The sequence below is a fragment of the Salvelinus fontinalis genome, chromosome 7 (genome assembly GCF_029448725.1).
Source record: "Salvelinus fontinalis isolate EN_2023a chromosome 7, ASM2944872v1, whole genome shotgun sequence".
NCBI lineage: Eukaryota > Metazoa > Chordata > Actinopteri > Salmoniformes > Salmonidae > Salvelinus > Salvelinus fontinalis.
In genome coordinates, this window is record NC_074671.1 from 63028856 (window position 1) to 63034283 (window position 5428).

Sequence of the window (5428 nt, forward strand, 5' to 3'; positions counted from 1 at the left end):
GGATCACCACTTTATTTTAAGAATGTGGAATGTCAGAATAATAGTAGAGAGAATGATTTATTTCAGCTTTTATTTCTTTCACCACATTCCCAGTGGGACAGAAGTTTACATTACACTCAATTAGTATTTGGTAGCATTGCCTTTAAATTGTTTAACTTGGGTCAAACACTTCAGGTAGCCTTCCACAAGCTTCTCACAATAAGTTGGGTGAATTTTGCCCCATTCCTCCTGACAGAGCTGGTGTAACTGAGTCAGGTTTGTAGGCCTCCTTGCTCGCACACTTTCTGTTCTGCCCACAAATTTTTTATAGGATTGAGGTCAGGTCTTTGTGATGGCAACTCCAATACCTTGACTTTGTTGTCCTTAAGCCATTTTGCCACAACTTTGGAAGTATGCTTGGGATCATTGTCCATTTGGAAGACCCATTTGCGACAACGCTTTAACTTCCTGACTGATGTCTTGAGATGTTGCTTCAATATATCCACATAATTTTCCATCCTTATGATGCCATATATTTTGTGAAGTGCACCAGTCCCTCCTGCAGCAAAGCACCCCCACAACATGATGCTGCCACCCCCGTGCTTCACGGTTGGGATGGTGTTTTTCGGCTTGCAAGCCTCCCCCTTCTTCCTTCAAACATAACAATGGTCATTATGGCCAAACAGTTCTATTTTTGTTTCATCAGACCAGAGGACATTTCTCCAAAAAGTACGATCTTTGTCCCCATGTGCAGTTGCAAACCTTAGTCTGTCATTTTTATGGCGGTTTTGGAGCAGTGGCTTCTTCCTTGCTGAGTGGCCTTTCAGGTTATGTTGATATAGGACTCGTTTTACTGTGGATATAGATATTTTTGTACCTGTTTCCTCCAGCATCTTCACAAGGTCCTTTGCTGTTGTTCTGGGATTGATTTGCACTTTTTGCACCAAAGTACGTTCATCTCTAGGAGACAGAACGTGTCTCCTTCCTGAGCGGTATGACAGCTGCGTGGTCCCATGGTGTTTATACTCGTATACTATTGTTTGTACAGATGAACGTGGTACCTTCTGGCATTTGGAAATTGCTCCCAAGGATGAACCAGACTTGTAGAGGTCTACAATTGTTTCCTGAGGTCTTGGTTGATTTCTTTTGATTTTCCCATGATGTCAAGCAGAGAGGCACTGAGTTTGAAGGTAGGCCTTGAAATATATCCACAGGTACACCTCCAACTGACTCAAATGATGTCAATTAGCATATCAGAAGCTTCTAAAGCCATGACATAATTTTCTGGAATTTTCCAAGCTGTTTAAAGGCACAGTCAACTTAGTGGATGTAAACTTCTGACCCACTGGAATTGTGATACAGTGAAATAATCTGTCTGTAAACAATTGTTGGAAAAATGACTTGTCATGCACAAAGTAGATGTCGTAACTGACTTGCCAAAACTATAGTTTATTGACAAGAAATGTGTGGAGTGGTTGAAAAACTAGTTTAAATGAATCCAACCTAATTGTATGTAAACTTCCGACTTCAACTGTATATACGTATAATTCTTATTTTTTCATGGTAAACCAGATTGATGTGTGAAACGGTACGCTAAAACGTTGAATTTGGTCTTATGCGGGTATGTGCCTCTACTGCCTTATGTATGTTGTGTAACGTCAGTATTCAAGGAAGCATCATGCTAAATATATTGGCACCCTCCACAACCTGCATCTAGACGGGAGTGGATTTCATACTGAACCCCTCCCTTTGATGACGTAGGGGCGCCTCTACATCACCATTTCAATGGTAGAGATGAACCACTAGGGACAAGGAGCTAGATTTAATACTAAAAGACCTGAATATATCACTTTTGCAACAAACTGTCAAAATAAAGTCCAGGATTGACGTGTTTCACTATAACTAAGCCTCAAACATCCTGTTTTTGTCTTGAAAGTTACTCTTTAAATACTGTAGGGACTGGTAGAGGGGTGGACGTACTGTAGGGACTGGTAGAGGGGTTGGACATACTGTAGGGGCTGGTAGAGGGGTTGGACGTACTGTAGGGACTGGTAGAGGGGTGGACGTACTGTAGGGACTGGTAGAGGGGTTGGACGTACTGTAGGGACTGGTAGAGGGGTTGGACGTACTGTAGGGACTGGTAGAGGGGTTGGACGTACTGTAGGGACTGGTAGAGGGGTTGTTCGTACTGTAGGGACTGGTAGAGGGGTTGGACGTACTGTAGGGCCTCTTAGAGGGGTTGGACTACTGTAGGGACTGGTAGAGGGGTTGGACGTACTGTAGGGACTGTGAGAGGGGTTGGACGTACTGTAGGGACTGGTAGAGGGGTTGGACGTACTGTAGGGACTGGTAGAGGGGTTGGACGTACTGTAGGGACTGGTAGAGGGGTTGTTCGTACTGTAGGGACTGGTAGAGGGGTTGGACGTACTGTAGGGACTGGTAGAGGGGTTGGACGTACTGTAGGGACTGGTAGAGGGGTTGGACGTACTGTAGGGACTGGTAGAGGGGTTGTTCGTACTGTAGGGACTGGTAGAGGGGTTGTTCGTACTGTAGGGACTGGTAGAGGGGTTGGACGTACTGTAGGGCCTCTTAGAGGGGTTGGACTACTGTAGGGACTGGTAGAGGGGTTGGACGTACTGTAGGGACTGGTAGAGGGTTGGACGTACTGTAGGGACTGGTAGAGGGGTTGGACGTACTGTAGGGACTGGTAGAGGGGTTGGACGTACTGTAGGGACTGGTAGAGGGGTTGGACGTACTGTAGGGACTGGTAGAGGGGTTGGACGTATCGATCTCTCTCCCCACACACTCACTCTCCCTCATACACCCCAGTGGACCTTATAGATCGGTTTTGGTTCTATATTTTTATTTTTATTTTTTTTTACCTTTGTTTAACTAGGCAAGTCAGTTAAGAACAAATTCTTATTTTCAATGACGGCCTAGGAGCAGTGGGTTAACTGCCTGTTCAGGGTCAGAACGACAGATTTGTACCTTGTCAGCTCGGGGATTTGAACTTGCAACCTTCCGGTTACTAGTCCAACACTCTAACCACTAGGCTACGCTGCCGCCCCCATATTGCCTGTGCTTATGTCCCAAATGGCACTCTATGGGCCCTAGTCAAAAGTAGTGCACTTCATAGGATGCTGCTTGTCAGTGTGTGGTGTTTTCATCCCATACTGAGGATGCTGCATGTTCTGTAATGGTGAAACCCCCGACCAGAACAGGACATATGGTTCTGTGACATCATCATTACCCAGGGGTTCCTCTAGAGGAAGCCTACCTTTTTATATATCCTGTGCGTTGTGTCACCTGTGGAGACTTGATTGCTTTAGAGTGTAAAATGTGTATTTTATCTGATTTACCCCGAGTCCGTTTAGCCCGAGTCCCAGATCTGTTTTGTGCTGTAAAGCCAACTCATATTGGCATCATGTCATGTGTAGTTGACTAAACAGATCTGGGACTCAGTCTACTGATGACCTCCTGTTGAAGGCAGAAGCGCTTGAGACGGCCCTGGCCCAAAGTAGGCCCCTATATAAGGAATAGATTGGCTGCTTGGTGTCAAAGTTCAAAGATCAGGACTCAAAGTACAGCAGAGCTCTGAATGAGACGCCAGACTTTAAGGAATGTAGACTTACACCTCTAGATCATGATATGTTTGTACTGGTTTTTGGAGCTCATTTTGTAATAAAAGAGAGATGATTGGAACGATGTTGAACTATCCGGTCTGACTCAGATGTACCAAAGCTGAACCACAGAATAGAGTTCCTTGTTTTATATATCAACAGATTTCTTTAACATATTTCTACTAATCATGAACAAAATATTTCCCCACGGAACAATGTATTCAGTGACTGAAGGCATGTGATGTCCTTTTCACAGAGCACTGTGGTTGGCTTAACTCGGGGGTCAGGTAGGTGCTGGGGGTCATCGTCATGGTTACCAGATGCACACTGTTTTGATTGGAGGTACTTCACTCGGAACAAAAAACATCAGGAAGCATCTGAAAAGCTGTCTATTAGCTCGTTATGTTCCATTCAAACAACACCCTCTGCAGCTCTTCAGTTTCCACTCAGACAACACCCTCTGCTGCTCTTCAGTTTCCACTCAGACAACACCCTCTGCTGCTCTTCAGTTTCCACTCAGACAACACCCTCTGCAGCTCTTCGGTTTCCACTCAGACAACACCCTCTGCTGCTCTTCGGTTTCCACTCAGACAACACCCTCTACTGCTCTTCAGTTTTCACTCAGACAACACCCTCTGCTGCTCTTCAGTTTTCACTCAGACAACACCCTCTGCTGCTCTTCAGTTTCCACTCAGACAACACCCTCTGCTGCTCTTCAGTTTCCACTCAGACAACACCCTCTGCTGCTCTTCAGTTTCCACTCAGACAACACCCTCTGCTGCTCTTCAGTTTCCACTCAGACAACACCCTCTGCTGCTCTTCAGTTTCCACTCAGACAACACCCTCTGCTGCTCTTCAGTTTCCACTCAGACAACACCCTCTGCTGCTCTTCAGTTTTCACTCAGACAACACCCTCTGCTGCTCTTCAGTTTCCACTCAGACAACACCCTCTGCTGCTCTTCAGTTTCCACTCAGGCAACACCCTCTGCTGCTCTTCAGTTTTCACTCAGGCAACACCCTCTGCTGCTCTTCAGTTTCCACTCAGACAACACCCTCTGCTGCTCTTCAGTTTCCACTCAGACAACACCCTCTGCTGCTCTTCAGTTTCCACTCAGACAACACCCTCTGCTGCTCTTCAGTTTCCACTCAGACAACACCCTCTGCTGCTCTTCAGTTTCCACTCAGACAACACCCTCTGCTGCTCTTCAGTTTCCACTCAGACAACACCCTCTGCTGCTCTTCAGTTTCCACTCAGACAACACCCTCTGCTGCTCTTCAGTTTCCACTCAGACAACACCCTCTGCTGCTCTTCAGTTTCCACTCAGACAACACCCTCTGCTGCTCTTCAGTTTCCACTCAGACAACACCCTCTGCTGCTCTTCAGTTTCCACTCAGGCAACACCCTCTGCTGCTCTTCAGTTTCCACTCAGGCAACACCCTCTGCTGCTCTTCAGTTTCCACTCAGACAACACCCTCTGCTGCTCTTCAGTTTCCACTCAGACAACACCCTCTGCTGCTCTTCAGTTTCCACTCAGACAACACCCTCTGCTGCTCCTCAGTTTCCACTCAGACAACACCCTCTGCTGCTCTTCAGTTTCCACTCAGACAACACCCTCTGCTGCTCTTCAGTTTCCACTCAGACAACACCCTCTGCTGCTCTTCAGTTTCCACTCAGACAACACCCTCTGCTGCTCTTCAGTTTCCACTCAGACAACACCCTCTGCTGCTCTTCAGTTTCCACTCAGACAACACCCTCTGCTGCTCTTCAGTTTCCACTCAGACAACACCGTCTGCTGCTCTTCAGTTTCCACTCAGACAACACCCTCTGC

At 46.5% G+C, this 5428-nt stretch overlaps 1 protein-coding gene across 1 annotated transcript in view; it reads left to right on the top strand.

Annotated features, from left to right (window-relative positions):
* The window catches only part of pcca (propionyl-CoA carboxylase subunit alpha), a 71396-nt gene extending 67711 nt beyond the window's left edge, over positions 1-3685 (top strand). Inside the window, exon 21 of the mRNA XM_055930296.1 lies at positions 1-3685. This exon is cut by the window's left edge and continues 1460 nt beyond it. The gene's annotated coding sequence lies outside the window, so the exon portion shown is untranslated.
* The last annotated feature ends 1743 nt before the right edge of the window (positions 3686-5428 follow it).